The sequence below is a fragment of the Castor canadensis genome, chromosome 7 (genome assembly GCF_047511655.1).
Source record: "Castor canadensis chromosome 7, mCasCan1.hap1v2, whole genome shotgun sequence".
Classification (NCBI taxonomy): Eukaryota; Metazoa; Chordata; class Mammalia; order Rodentia; family Castoridae; genus Castor; species Castor canadensis.
In genome coordinates this window covers 118656079-118672166 of record NC_133392.1, presented here as the reverse complement: position 1 = coordinate 118672166, position 16088 = coordinate 118656079, and the positions used below count along the sequence as shown (strand labels likewise).

The 16088-nt window shown below is 42.4% G+C and overlaps 1 long non-coding RNA gene across 1 annotated transcript; it reads left to right on the top strand.

Annotated features, from left to right (window-relative positions):
• Positions 1 to 1176: 1176 nt before the first annotated feature.
• LOC141424671 (uncharacterized) lies at positions 1177 to 7140 on the top strand. The gene is made up of 3 exons (XR_012449534.1): positions 1177 to 1336; positions 5343 to 5431; positions 7015 to 7140. It is a non-coding gene; the product is annotated as an uncharacterized lncRNA (long non-coding RNA).
• The last annotated feature ends 8948 nt before the right edge of the window (positions 7141 to 16088 follow it).

The window sequence follows — 16088 nt, the reverse complement described above, 5'->3', positions numbered from 1 at the left end:
AGGGCAGGCAATGGGCTTATCTTTTGTGCCTCTTCTGCCTTATTGATGGCAGCGACTGAAGGCCGTGTTAAGAAGGATTGTGAAGTCTGGAATCTAGAAGAAATGAGGCTTGTGACTAATTAGTCAAGTTTGTCATGGACATGGGAGGTGCTGGCTCATGTGCTACATATTATATTTGAGTGACTCCTGCCAGATAATCAAACGAAAACAAAAACAAAACCAGATGTTCTTTGGAGCCTATTTGAGCCTAGTCAATACCAGCTAGAATCAATTCTAAATTATATGACAGAGAGTCATTTGGGAGACATGGAGTCTTCTCCTGTTTTGGTCCCCTACAATGTAAACCCCTCTTATCTCTTAATACAATGGCTGAAATTCTACCCTTAGCTTTTTGTAGCATAGAGCAGCTAAGATCCCTATAGAGTTGAAGATGCTACAAGAGGAGTCAGTTCATCCTTAACACAACATCATTCAGCCAACATCGGTCACCTGCCAACACAGAGCCCCACTCTTAGGGGAAGGCATGCACAGTTCAGTAAGAAAGTGAAATATTAAGAAACCCTCTTCTATCTGAGTATCATTCATGGTCCAGGAGACTGAATGGGTACCAGCTGGGAGGCCTGGAGCATATCCCAAAGCAGCCCTCCTCTGGTGCACAGTGGATTGAAAGATTTGCATTCATCTTTAAAATGTATGCAATCTTGAAATTCTACTCCACAAAATGCAACATCTGGGCTTATTTTAATGTAGATATTCTTGACACTAGTGTTTAAATAACTTAGCTGTAAGTGAAAAAGATGTCCCAGGTATATGCCCAGTCTTGTAACTTTGTTCAGGTACCTGCAGGATAGTACTGTGGACTTGAAAATCCGTGTGCTACAGGTGAGTAGAAATGGCGTCAGGGAAAGAGCAAGAGAAGCTGTTAAACCTAGCTTTGAAGTGGGAATCCCTTACTTTCTAACTGTGTGACCTTGGGTAAATTACCTCACCTCTCTGAGTTTGCTTTCCTTATTTGTAAATAAGAGAAGAGGGAGGATGGGTAGAGATAAAATAAATGCAAGTATGTAGCACAGTATTTGGTACATTTTAGGAACGCAATAGATTTTAGTTAGATCCCAAAAGATACCTGACTTATGTTTGCTACTATATTTGCATGTCTCAAAATAGAGTTGGGCTTAGAAGAATGAACCATGAAAAGGTGAACTGAGATTGTCGGAAACTTCTGCCAATTCCCCTTGCTGTATACTTCTGGGATGGTGCTTGGAGAACACAAGGGAAAGGGAAGCTTGGATGGTTTCAGGGAGAAGACACTGGAGCTAGAGCTGGACCTTGTGGGGTGAGTAGGTTTCAACAGGTTTATAACAAGGCCATATATAGTGAAAAATTGAACTTGAAGCTGGACAAGCAGATTTGGATCTGAGCCTGGAGGACCTAATTTGTATTACAAAGTCTAGTTTTCATCTAATTGGTTTTAGGGAGCCATTGAATACTTCTCAGTGAGAGCAGGGAAATAAGGTGATGAGACCATTAGGATGTAAACCTCCCGAGGACAGGCACTTTTCCCCTTTGTGTATCCTGCTGTGTTCCTAAACGGTATCTGACCCAGGGCAGTTGTCCAATAACTAATTTTCAAGTGGTGATTGACTCCCTCTGGCAGCAGGAACCTGGAATTGATTGGAGAGGGCACACCTAGAGGCAAGTGGGCCAGGTCAGAGGCCATGGGTCCTGTAGGATCATGCTGGTTCTGTGCCAGGGGCAGTGGGGCTGGGCACAGTGGAACTTCCTGTTCTGTTCTCTGCCTGCTGGTAGAGCTCTGCCCAGTGTCTGAATCCTGGGAAAGCTTCAGGGAAGCATAATTCATCCTGACAGCCCTGCTCCCTGCTCCTCCCTGATCAGATTGGAACATGGCCGGGCATGCTCTGGAGAGGAAGTAGTCATTGCATCTAAACATGAAGCAGCATTTTCTGAAGTTGAGAGCAGCACGCAGCCAGTGCAAGCTGGGCTGCTCGTTTCAATTTAGGGCTGAGGGCTGAGATTGGGGCTTCATAAGGCTGCTTCCCCTGGGAAATTCTCACATACACAGGAACAGCAAATGCAAGGAACTTGCCATCCTGGCCCAGGGAGTGAAGGAAGGGAAAGGGCTTCACAGTGCCTTCTCAGACCCCAGGGCAGCAGCTGCTTGGGATACACCTGTGGGTCCCACAGCCAGCTGAGAGTTCTGATCACTTACTATGTACGAAGCCTTTTGCTAGATGCGGAGGCAGGTGGTGAGCAAGAAGTAGGCTGTTGCCAAGGGCTTCTTGTGTTCCAACAAAATGATAAAGTTGAAGAAAGATTTAAGAAGACTTATTGAAAACTTGCCACTCTGCTCCAAACAAGTCTCACAGTTATCTTGCTGTATCATTCTTTAAAATCAAGGCTGGCTACAAATGCACAAGCAGATAAATGAATGCCAGTGGAATGGTTTCCTTCTTCTCTCACTCTTTTCTGTTCCTTTTCCCTTTCTCATGCCTGCCTCTCTTTCTCTTTCAACCTCCTCTTGCAATTGGGACAGTCAGATACTGTCTGTAAAGATTTGCTTCTCCCTGCCCTTCTCCTCACAGTTCCCCCAACCTGACCTGTATGTGTTGACCAGCACAGAGGCAGGGGACTGGGGGCCCTAAGGAGACACAGGCCTATGGTGAAACATCCAAGCCTGCAAAGGGACCAAATGATGAGAATGCCATTTCATTATAGGGAAAGGGATCAGCATGATATTCCAGAAACTTCTCAGCCTTAAAATAGTAGGACCATGAATTTTAGTCCCGGCTGTACCATGTGTAGCTGTGTAAGCTTAGGCTAGTGACTAATTGACTCTCCTGTTCTGATTTTATTGTTGGTGAGTTGAGCTCGGTGATCCCTAACCCAGAGTTGTGGCAAGGATAATGTAAGATAATGTGTACAAAAGTGAACTGTCTGACATGTCATGATGACGGTTGATGTTTATGTGACATTATGTCTGCTTTTCCAAACGGTTAGGTTAATTAACTCATTTAACCTTCACAATAACTGTAAGAAGTATAACAGTTACAGGTGCTCAGCACTCCGTGAGTCTCCCTCCCCTAACTCCTTGGGTCTTGCAGAGAGTTCTCTGGCAATGGTGGAACAGTTCTCTTCATTAATTAGGTGTTTCATTTTACTGCCAGACCTTTGTTTTCCCCCTGGAGATCTGGCAGAATTTCCAATAAATTGTATTTCAAGAGAAAAAAATTAAGAAAGACAGTGAGCGACTTCCAGGTTGGGGACTGCCCAGTTTCTTTCTGCAGGAGAACAAGTTGTCCATTGTCCTCATTTGTGGGACTTCTTGGGGCGGCAGCTGTGGGCTTTGCTCTTTGGATATTTTTTCTTCCCCTTCCCTGTGGTCAGTAGCAGTTTTGTTCTTATGTGGACCATTCTTTATTCCCACAAAGGAAATTAAAGTTTTGGTTTTGGACTTAGAATAGGGAATGTGGCAAGAGTTTGCTTGCATCTAAAAAGTGGAGCTGAATAATGGGTGAGACCGGCTGCTAAGTAAGAATTTCCTTCTGGTGAATCTCCTCGGGCTCCAAACTAGTATGTCAGAGGAAAGCCTTGTATTCAAGTCTGGATGGATCAGCACTACTGATTTAGGTTTATGATGATTCAGGCCCAGGAAGTTCAGTCTTTTGCCCTCTGGTTGAGTGTTTAAGTCTCCACCAGCAGGAGGAAGGAGAGGTGCAAGTGGACACCTTAACTTCCTTGTACAAAACTTTTCTATCTCCTTAATCTCAATAGATTGTTAGGACTCTTATAGGCAGTTGCCTTCCACTACAGAAGCAGAAAAGGGAAGACAATTTCTTTCCCGGTGTCTCCTGCACCTAGTGTCTGCTAGCCAGAAGAATGTACCTAGATTTTATTCAGAATCTTGGGAAGAAGTGGATATACTGACGATGACTCATTGCATAGTTCAAACTTTACTCATTTTTGCAACTGATTGCTAGGGCATAGTTAGATTAAAACTTCCCTTTTTCTCTGCTAAATTTATGTGGTCTTTGCTCTTCTTCAGGTCCCTCAGTTGGTCATGGTTCTTTGCCTGATTGTGTGAGGCAAAGGATCTAACCCCACAGCATATCTAAATGTATTGGATCCCCATGGTCTTCCATGAACTTTCACCTCTGGTCATGTTGGTGGTATAAGGGGCACCAGTCAACAAGTGGCAGTCTTGACTTCAGTTCAATGAGTCACTTTTGTGTTCCCTGGGTAGGAACATTCTGTCCTTGGAAGCTAAGTCCTCTGACTCATCAGAGCCAAAATTTGTAGCAAAATTTTTGTGAATGGGTCATTAGAGATAATGGTGAAAGAAGCTCCTCTCACTTTTTGGTTCTCACGCCCAAGAATTCTGGCTATAGGAAAATGACATAGAACATACACTGAGTCTTGTAGTATGGTATCTTAACCTTGCAAATATTGTCGTCTAGCAAGCACCATATAAGTGAGTCTTCAAGAAGTCATTTTATCACTGCAATGGATTGCTTCTGAGTGATTAAGTTCATGGTAAGACTCATGGTCATGAACCCCCTGTCCCATTTCTTTCTTGTAAAATGTGTCCTTTGGTCAGAAGCAATGAGTGTGGGATTCCATGATGGATAATAAGATATTTTTATGTCTGTAGATGGTGCTGTTGTCAGAAACATTGTAGGCACAGAAGTAAAATCCATATATATATATATATATATATATATATATATATATATATATATGCTGCAATCCATTCCGGTGAGATAATTCATTGCCCCTTATAGGATTCAGAGGTCTGATCAGACCTGAATGTGTTCCCTGGAAATGATGCCACAGCTTAGTCTTAGCATCGGTCTCTGCTGTGATTGGTTAGGCACTTATTTATGCATGGGTTCAATAACAGCACAGCTGACTTTCCTCTCTATGCCTATGGCCACCTTGTTCATGATCCCATCGAGCAAGTGTGAGGGTGTCTGGGGGAAGAAACTAATGACCATGGAGTAGGACATCTTGACCATCTGATTATTGAGGGTTCTGTTGTAGTGTATAACTTGTTTTTGAATATCTACGCAGATGCTAACGCCCTTACACCCTGTGCCCCTCATTCTGAGAGGTCTACCTCCAGACCTCCTGGATACCATTTTTCAGTCTCATTCATTTCAAAGCCCATTTCACTAAGGAGGCTTTCTGCAGGCCTGCTTGGTGAGTTCCAAATACTGCCTTCTACAACTCCATGGGAAGGGGCTTAGCTCGCCACTTAGTGTAAGGCCTATTTAGTGGAGACCCAGAACCAGAAAAGGATTGATTTGTTTACTTCTCCCTACCAGCTGAACTTCCCATCCTGGCACTTGGGTGTTCAGAAGGGGAAGGAGGCCAAGCCCATGGAAAGCTCCCAGGCAGCCCAGCAGGAGGAGAGGTGAGTCATTTACTTCTAGAGGAATTAGGTTTGTAATGTCCCATTAATCTGGCTTCATCAGGAAATGAGCTGTGTCACCTAAGTAAATTTTCCAATAACTGAAGCTTACTCTTTCATGTGCCAAAGCTTGATTTAATCATTTTGGATGAAAGTCTTTCTAAAACTAATTACATGCTCCTTGCCTATTTCGGTGGAGGAGCCTTCCTGTACTCTAACCTTTTCTTGAGGACATGGGGACCATTAATTCAACAGGTTATAATTTAAGAAAAACAGGTGCTATTTGCCCCAGTAATGAATTTTTCCACCCATGCCATGAATTTGAGTTCTTCTGCCCTCTGTAATAATTTTATTTGCTTTTGGCCTTACTTGCTCATGTCCTTTGGTAGCTGTGTGACAGCCAGACACAAGTGGGCTTTTGAGTCAGAGCTAAGTGTGAATTCTAGCTGTGTCACTTAGGTTCTCAGCTCCAGTGTCTTCATATACAACATAAGTATCCTGTTCCTGACCATATGTGTTGAAATTCCTGTCTCTCTGTATCATTGGAAGGGCCATATGCACAGTGGAATGGAAAAATCCAGTGCTGTGAAAATCCCCAGCATGTTGTATCTATTCATTAATGAACATTCCCAGAGATGGGTTTGCTTTTTGCTCTGTAACTTGCTTACTCCTCCAACCCATATATCTATGTCTGCAGAGGGTCATCTGTGAGTATCCTGGGCAAGATTGCCACTGTCTTATTTGCCCCATCTCTAGCCATATTTCATGACACCTAGCATAAAGTTGGGACCAGGGTAGGGGTTGAGACATATTTTTTTAATCATCAGGAAGAAGCATGCCAGATCTCCAGGGGAGGTGAAGCTTCTCCTGGAGTAAGTTTTACAATCAGTTTTGCATGTGAAGGTCCTGGGAGATGTGCAATTCTGCAAACTTTGAATCTTTAAAATATCAACATTGAAGCTCCATTTTGGATGCTTGCCCTAAGCTCTTCTGTATGTAAGGAGAACTGCAAATGCCTCATTGCTCAACTCTTGGAAAATGGGGAGAAGGTATTTTCCTATTAAACTGGTCATAAGCTCTCAGAGAAGCAAATAAAAACCATGAAATCTTCCCATAATACCCACTCCTTTTCCCAACTTCCTTTTACTCAGAAACACTCCAGCCTTCATGCATGAACAGCAAGTGGGAAATTACAACTGAGGGGCATGCAATTATATTTCTTTTTAACTTTTAAGTCACTGGAGGCAAGACCAATGCCACAGACTGACAGGGTAGGGGATGCCTCTGACAGCAACCTACTGCCAAGGATCCTAGAATGTTGACTCATCTTTTTGTGAAATGAAGACTTCTCTGGGGGAAAGGGATTCTGGTTTGAATATAAAATGTCCCCTACAGACTCATGTGTTGAATATTTTGTCCAGAGCTGGTGGCATTATTTTGAGGGGTTGTAGAAACTTTAGGAGGTGGGGCTGATCTGGAAAAACTATGTCCCTGGGGTGTGTGTGTCCATGGGGTTGTATCTTATTCTGGCCCCATCTTGTCTGTATTCCCTTTCTCTGCTGCTTCCTGTCTGCCATGAGGTGAAGAAGTTCCTCAGCCACACATTCCCTCTGCCATGGTGTTCTGCCCAAGAGCATGGGGTCAAGTGATCATTGACTGAGCCCTCTGAAACTGTGAGCAAAACAAGCCCCTCCTCTTTTATGCTTTTATGTAAGTATTTTGGTTGCAGTTATGAAAAGTCTAACTAATACAGAAGGGAAGGGAAGGCAAGAGTGACTCCTGCTATTTCCCAAGTGCCTAATATGTTGTATATGTATATGTGTTGTTTCATTTAACACTGACAATAATCACAGTTATCATTCACCTCTTGAAAACTAGAAGAACAGTGGTAAACATTGAATAATTTGTTCAGGTTAGCAGGGAGTATATGAAGAATTTTATTTGGCACACAATAGAATATAGAGTGATTATCACCCACTTCTCATGTCTTTATCCCTTCCTACACTACAAAAGACTAGAAAAAGGAAAGCAATATGGAACTCTAATGTAAGCTCTTCTCTGAATCTTTGATAGGAGCTAAACTTGGTATCTCAGAATATAAGAATGACAGTTGTCATAACCCGATCATATATGTAGCACTTTAAAATTTTTAAATGTTTTGTCCTCTCTCTCTCTCTCTCTCCTTCTTCCTCCTTCCTTCCATAAGAGCTGTATTGTTTTGTCTATAGTATAATCTCTTGGCTTCACTTTGACCTTTACAATTGCATAATGATTTATGAACTACTTGTGAGAAGGTTTTAGGAGATACTAAGACATGATGGTGGGTCTGTCTAATGTAGGTTCTTTTAGCACCCACTGCTTAGTAAAATTTAAGTAACTACTTGTGTATTCTGTGTCTACTGTCTATCTCTCCTATAGAGACCTCATAAGTCTCATTCTCCAGCATCTATATTACAGCAATTTTAGCAGAAGAACTAGAACTTGAATGTGAGTCTAATGCTTGCTCCTAGGAGATGAGTACGAAGTGAAAACAATACATCTCAAATAATAAAAAAGGAAAAGAATAATTGAATGAAATTGAATGATAGCATGAAGGACCATGAATCCAAATTGCAAAGCTAATACCAGTGCGGGCTCTACCATTCTGTGCACCCTTGCTCTAACAGGTGAATTGGGAAGTTTGGGTGCTGAATCAGCAGTCTTCAGTTTGCAATACAGGGATTTTATTGCAGAATTCAGTTTGGAAAGAGCACTGTGCTTGGAGTTTGTAAGTCACATGTGTGCTTCCCTCCTTTTGGTGCAAGAGTGAGAACCAAGAAAGACCTGAGAGCTGTGGTGCAGGAGGGGTGGGATTTTCCTCCCCCAAGTCTTGGCGTCTCTGAGGGGTCAGTGTCTGCAAACTTCCTGCTATTGTCCCCCTGCTGCTTCAGAGCTTGCAATCTTGTGTTCCTCCCAAGCTAAAAATAAGATTTTGTTTGCACACAGGGCAGGGGCCTGGACCATCCTGAGAAAATCTGCAGAGGAAACAGGACACTGGGTGGATGGCAAAGGCAGGAACATCAACTTCTCAGCTCCCAGGGCTGGAAGCATGGCGAGGGAAGTGACACTTCCCCTGTGATTTTATGTTTAGCTGGGGTTTAATTAATAACCAACAAACAAGTCTATAATTAACTTGACACTCCTTTTGGCTAGCTGAGGGAATAATCATAACACTCCTTTTAAGTCTGAGGTGTTGTTGGAAAGATGGGATGGGAATCAAGCTTCTTGTACTGTGTGCACAATAATGAAAGCTCTGCAGAGCATTCTCTGTTCTCTTCCCCTCCCCCTGCAAACTGTATTATCTATACCAGATGTTGCATTAAAAGAAGAATTACTACACTTCGGGGCTCAAATTATATGTGCCTGATTTATTGCCCTACTTCAGTTTTAAATGCTACCTGGCAGAACACTGATAAATGATAGCTTATTATTTTGCAGAGTGTCTGGGTAGATGAAGATATCAAGGGCAGGAAAGGGTTAACTCTTTCCAGGTGGTGCCAATTTGGCTAATTGTTTTTGCTGTCCTTCTGGACGTTGTACCCCCTCTACCTAACCTCCCTCCATCAAACACACACTTTTGGTTGTTTTTACTTTTAATCTCTAAAGTGATATGCTGAAGGACCTGTCTGGACTCCATCCTACTTCAGTAATAAAACATGAAGCTTAAGTGCTTTATTCAAGACTTACCTTTGACTTCTCTTTCTAGTGCCCATTATTTTCTTCCCCATAGGCTTTGTCCCAAAGTCTAAATGATTTGACTCATGTCTACCTTGCCAACATCCTTTGTGTCCTTCTGCCACAATCACATTCTTCTGGCTCCTGGAGTGGCCAAACTCCATCCCGCTTCAGGACCTGTGCACATGCTTCTCTCTCTGCCTGGACCCTTCTCCTCTCCATCCTTGTTTGGCTTACTCATCCTCTTGTTCCTAGGATGATTGGCAGTTCCAGACCCCTGATATTCATTGCATCCCTTTCTTTCAGGTTTGTGTTGCCACGATCCTTCCCTTCTAGTACTTTTATTTATCATGTGATTATTTGCCTGATGAACTATGAGCACCACGAGGCCAGGACTGAACCCTGTTTGTTTACCTGTAATTCTGAAGCCTCTCACAGAGCCAGGTACAGATGGATGACATTATCATTAAATGACTAAGAGAATGGCCAAGTTGCTTGGCCTGCCTTATTCCTTATACACACTGTTTACCACCCTCTCCTCCTCTTGAAGGATCTCATCTTCACCTGTTTCAGGGTCTTCATTGACCTTCACAAAATCTCTGTCACTTACTAGCTTTGTATCCTTGGGAAAGTTACTTGAACATCTTGTGCCTCAGTTTACCCCGTATGTAAAATGGGGATAATAGTAGAAGTAGCTTCACATAGTGGTTATGTAGGTGAAGGCACTCAGAAGCACACGTGGATCATAGTAGGTGCTGTGTGAAAGGTTTAAAAGAACACATTTAGTGTGTAGCCTATGTATGGCTATGCATTTCCTCTTGACTTCAGTTTGGGCCTTTGTTCTGGATCTGGTTCCTCTGACCATTCCCCTTTGGCTTTGATTCTTTCTTAGCATATATGGTCTCATGGTAGGCATAGGCCAGCCAATAAGATGGTTTAGCTGAACAGTTACAACTTGGCAACCACAATGGCAACAATTTCAGATGTGATTCAGGAAAACTTGACTATAGGTGGGAGTCAGGGGGGACCAGTTAGGGTAATTCCTTGGAGTCCAGTGGTTTTATTCAATACATCAGCCTTCATGGAACATTTGCTGAGTTTTAGGTCCTGTGAAAGGTCTAGAGGATTCAATATTGGATAAGAGATTCTGTCTTTGGTAAGCTTAGAGTTAAATGAGGTACAAAGACGTAATCAGAAAATGGCAACAGGAAGGGTGGAATGCAATGGTTGGGGCACCAAGTAAGGGTGACAAGCTAGACCTGGAGAAGTCACTCAAGGGAATCAATGCTTGATCTGGTCCTTAAAAAACAAAGATGACTTCGCCAGGCACTGAACTGGAGACAGGGTGTCCCAGGTAGAGGGAACGCATGAAGAGGCTCAGAGGTGTTAGAGAATGAGGTGTTTTGGTATTATGGTTCATATAAAGGCTCAGTGTAGTTGGAGAAAAGGGTGCAAATGGGCAGCAGAGGGGGAGGGGAGCCTAGGTTCCCTAAGACTGCATGACATGCTAAGAGTTTGGATTGGCTCCTGAGGCTTATGGGCAGCATTTGAAGGTCTAGGAAGAACACGCTGGTTAGCTCTGGATGTCTAAGAAAACACACTGGGGTTCTAACCCTTGTTGGACTAAGAAGGAGAGCAATGATTCAGTCGTCCATACACTCTAACTCCTAATTATCTGAGAGAAGATGAGATCCAGTATCCAGGAATTGCTTTCCTGGGTACCCCGTGGACTCCTGGGAGTCACCAACATTTTAAAATCCAAGGTCCCATAATCCCACCATCCCACTGGGATGGGCCAGTTTTCTTTGTGGAGGTGGAGCTGCTTTCACTTCATTTCAGTTCAGTTTTAGTAGGTTTTAGACATGTTGACTGTTGTGAGAGACCAAGGCAGGTGAGAAGGAAAGAAGGCAGCTTTTGTTGAGGCCCTACTCTATAAGGAAACTTGAATATGCTCAGAGTGAGTTTTCTCCTTTAACTCTTCCTTTAGATTTATAGAACTCAGAACATCTGGTGACCTTCAGATAACATCAGAACATGCCCCAATTTATTCTTTAATTTGTGCTTCATCTAGCACAAAACATGTAAACTGCTGAGATGTTTAACTTGTAGAAAAGTGATATGTTTATAACTAGCTCCAAGATGGAAAAAAGGAAGGGAGAAGGACACATGCCCCGGATGATGAAGACCCAGCTTAGCACTAGCCTTCCTGCCCTTTGTCCCACTGTACACCTTTTCCTTCCCTATAAAAGCTCTTCCACATACTTGAGCTTGGTAAGATTTTTTTTTTTTTTGGACAGGAGGGATGGTCGCTTTCCCTCCCTTATCTTCAAGGTGCTAGCCCTTGAATAAACCTAATTTCCTTTCCACCAACTTTAGTCTCCTGAGTACTGGCTTTAGAGAAGTGAGCAAACTTGCATCTGATAACAGTTCTTTTGTCTGTTTCCCCCTACACTCTTGCTATTGCTACCTTACCTGGATGTTTTATGTAGCACCCAGAGCACAGTGATTCTTTGGTATACGAGGTATTACTCTAGACTGTGAGCTGTAGACTCATTTAGTTCCCAAAACTGGGTGTTTCACATATGAGGTTCTCAATATATGTCTGCTAATTGGCCTGGTATCCTCTAAAGCCTATAATCAGCTGTCAGTCACAAGAGGGCATTATGGATATACAACGTGGAGTAAAATTAACAGTTACAATGATTTTATTCATCCGGTTTGCATGTCTGTCTGTGTCCTTCCCTCCCTCCCTCCTCCCCTCCCTTCTTGCCTTCCGCCTTCCTTCTTTCCTTCCCTCGTTCCCTTTCTTTCTTCTGGGATCATTCACTCATTTACAAAAAAATTTACTAACTGCCTCATATGTACTAGGCCCTAGGCTAGAGACACTGAAGTTAAAAACCTCCCAGTTCCTCATTGTTTTGGGCACACTACAGGGCAAGGCCCTCAATGGGGTCATACAAGAAGGGGGGAGAGAGAAAGGACCTCTAGACAGAATTGGCATAGGCAAAGGCCCAGAAAAAGAGAAGTGATGAGGTCCAGGGCCTGCAAACAGACTGGTGAAGCCCTGGAGGTGGGGTTGGAGGTGAAGTTGGCTGGCCTTGAAAGGCACTCTCAGGATTTTGAACTTTCTCTGAAGTCTTCAGAAGAGTCTGTGAAAGGATTGAATTGAGTTCATGGTGGGAAAGAAAGGATTCTTATCATGATTTGTTTTGTCTCTTAGATCATTTTGGTTTTATAGGAGATTAGAATATGGTAATCCAAAATAGGACTGTAGGAGACCAGAGTTGGCCACTCCCAAATCTGCTTCCTTGGCATAAGGATTATTTTGGGCTGACTATTTGGAAAAACTGCAGATGCAGGAGAAGTTCTAAAAACAGAGTAGAAGTTACCTTTTGTAAGAGAAATGTACTGTCCATTCTACTTCCTCAAACCTTTCAATTCCATCTAGTTTCCTCCATCTCCATATCTCTTGCCTAAGTTCAGGCCATCAATACCTCCAGTCTGGATTAATACAACCTTCAAGCTGATTTTATCTCCAGTTTTTTTTTTTTTTTTTTTTTTTTTTTTTTTTTTTTTTACTTTCTTTCTTGTAACTGTAGGGGAAGAAAAATAACTTTCTTTCTAACTTCTGTAGCTCTTAATAGGATAGAAACAAAAGACAGATTACCAAGAGAAAAGAGAAGAAGTTTAACAACATGTATACCTCCTGTATAGATGGGAGAGACCAAAAGAAATGAATTAAGGGATGGACTCTCCGCATTTGTCAATGTAGAAGGCTTGGACTTAAATCTGCACAGATTGTTAAACTTCTTCTCTTTTCTCTTGGTAATCTGTCTTTTGTTTCTATCCTATTAAGAGCTACAGAAGTTAGACAGAATTTACCCTTATTTGCCTGGGCATCACATAACCATCCTTCCCCACATCAATCTTTCTTTGTTTCAGGGGATAATGGTATTTAAATATGAATGCAAAAAAATCTGATTGCAAAGCCACCTTTTATTCGTTTCTCCTGGTCTCTTCCCTGTATACAGATGTGTGCATAGTATTAAACATCTGTCTGTTTTTCTCTTGTTAATCTGTCTTTTGTTTCCATCCTTCTAAGAGTTACAAAGACTAGACAGAAAATTATTTTTTCCTCTCATGCAGTTGGAAGGAAGATGGGAAAAAACTGGAGATATGACCAACTCAAAGGCTGTACTAATTCACATCAGAGGTGCTGATGGAAGATATGGAGGACAGATGGGGATGGAAGGAATTGGATAGAATTGAAAGGCTTAGGGAAGTAGAATGTACATTTGCTGTTGACAGGTAGAGATGAAGGAGCGACAATGATTACCAGGTTTCTGGTTTGAGTGCCTGGGTGGATGAAGGTAACACTTACTGGGGTGCAGAACACTGGGGAGGAGCAGAGTCTGGAGAAAATGACAAGTTCAATTTTGAACATGCTAAATTGAATTGCTTCTTCACCCATCCAGGTGGAAATAACCAGCAGGCAGCTCCATACATAGGTTTGGTGCTTAGGAGAAAACTCTGGGTTGGAGACAGTTTCATTGAGGCATAAGCAGAGAGATGGTTCTCAGAAACATCGATCAGAAAGAGTTCAACAAGGACTTGTGTTTGAAGAGAGAAGACCTGGGAAGAACCTTGAGGAACCTCACCAGTTAAGGGTCAAGACTTGAGAAAATGAGCCTACAAGGTGGGAGAAAATCCCTATGAGAATAGTATCATCTAATTCTTGGGGAGAAGAACTTTAAGAAGGTTTGTTTTTAACAGTGGCAAAAGCTGCAGAGGTCCTGAAAAGTAGGGACTGAGACCTATCCCTTGGTTTAAGCAAATAACATTGGTCGGATTGGTTTCTATGAAATGCTGACTATAGAAAGTCCATTTTAGTGGCTTGAGGAGGGATTAAAGAGGTTAAAAACATGAAGGTGATGGTGAGGAGACCATCACAGGTACCTTGTGGGTGAAGGAAGGAGAGAAAGATTAGGACAAAACTCTCTGGGAATATGGAATCAAGTGGGGCATTTTAAATGTAAGAGCAGAGAATCTAGGTCACAGTTATTGAAAACACGTTGAGCAAAGGGGAAGAGGCTGAAGACACAAGAGGGAAAGCAGATGTAGATGTCATATAGCAGGTAGATTGTGGTAAATGGAGGTGATCATCACCTGGAGAGGCTGTTTCATCCCAAGACAATAAAAAACAAAAACAAAACAGAAAGAGGCTCTAAAACAAGAACAAGATGAGATAATTCCCTTAGCCACACTTGCCTGAGGCTGAAAATTCATCTAGAATTCTGTTGCAAGACTTTGAGGTTTGTTTTATCTACTCCTCTGATCATCTAGTCTCCAACATTCATGCTCAGGGATCTGCCACTTGCTGGTGTCTGTGACCCATTCAACTTGGCAGAGCCAGTTCCTATACCCATCAGTCACTCTCAGCTTATTTCTTTTCTCCTTATGAAACCCTCAGATAAAGACCATTTCCAGATATTGTTAGTGCTTGAATAGATCAATGAAGAAATAAATGCTTGCTCTAGATCTCTTTTCATCCAACCATTTGACAAACACTTATTATGCAGTTAGTATGGGCACCGCACTGTGCAGGTGCCAGGGCCATATGGAGAGAGCTTGCTGCCAAGTCCGGGACAAGGATATGAATGAAAGCAGATGATTGCTATATCAAATGCTAAGGCTATGATTGGATCCTGGAGGGAAGGGGCTAGAGATGTTGTCCTGAAGTGGATGACTAGCTAGAACTCTAACCTCTCCAGGTTAATCAGAGTCAATTATATAACAGACTGGGCTGTTGTTTTATGAATGATGTTATTGTTTGAAAATGAAGTGTCCCTCATGGGTTCATGTGTTAGCACTTGGTCCCCAGCTGGTGGCCCTAGTTTGGGAGGCTCTGGAAACTTTAGAAGATGGGGCCTAGTTGGAGAAAGTAGGTCACTGGGGATACCTTTGAAGGTTACACCTGGTCCCCAGGGTCTTTCTCACTCTCTGCTTCCTGTCTGTGATGAGGTGAACGCCTCTACCTCAATGTTCTCCTACTGCTCTGATGTTCAGCTTCGCCTCAGGCCCAAAGTAATGGGACCAGCTTACTATGAAGGGAACCCTCTGAAATTGTGAGCCAAAGAAAATCCTTCTTCCATTTCAGTTGTTTCTCTCAGAAATTTGTCACAGTATGAGAAAAGTAACCAACACAAGTGAGAAAATCAGAATCTTTTATCAGAATCTGCTATACTTACGAATCTATGAAAGAAAGAATGAATAAATAGATGAACAGATAATTTCTTGCATCCTCTGAAGAATATGTAGCCATTTGTCTTTGAACTTTTTTTTCCCAGAAAGTATCAACCTGTAGTAAACAGCTACCTAGTATCAAGGGATTTTGTAAATAGGGACATTTGGTTGTAGATGTTATAATTCAGCCTGTTCTTTTCCAACATCAGTTTTTTCTTGGGGGAAAACGGTGTGTGGATTCTTGTCTGAGTATAGTAAGTATACAAGGTACTTGAACTTTTGGTAGCAGACCTGTTTTCAGCTGAGGTGGTGAGCTTCTCCACCACACTCGTGTCGATTTCATTACCTGAAGGCTATGTGAGCCATAGTGGAAGGATTGCTTGGAATCATGGAACCGACTGGGAGATCAACAGTTTCAGCTCTCCCCTTCATGCCTTCTGGAAAGACCACCCAGAAACATTCCCAGTAGAGAGCACTCTTCTACTTTTGCAAATCTCTAGTAGAAAATGAACCAACAACTTTAATATACCTCCATTAAGGTGATTAAAAAATGGTAAACGTCAGGAAATGCTCTGTTATGGAAATGGGACTGACTGATGCCTTTAGGACCTAAAAGTGAAGCAGTTGCTAATAAAAATGAAAATACTGGCTATATTCAAGGTGCCTACTGTGTGTCTGTCTGATGGAAAGACAGGCCATATGT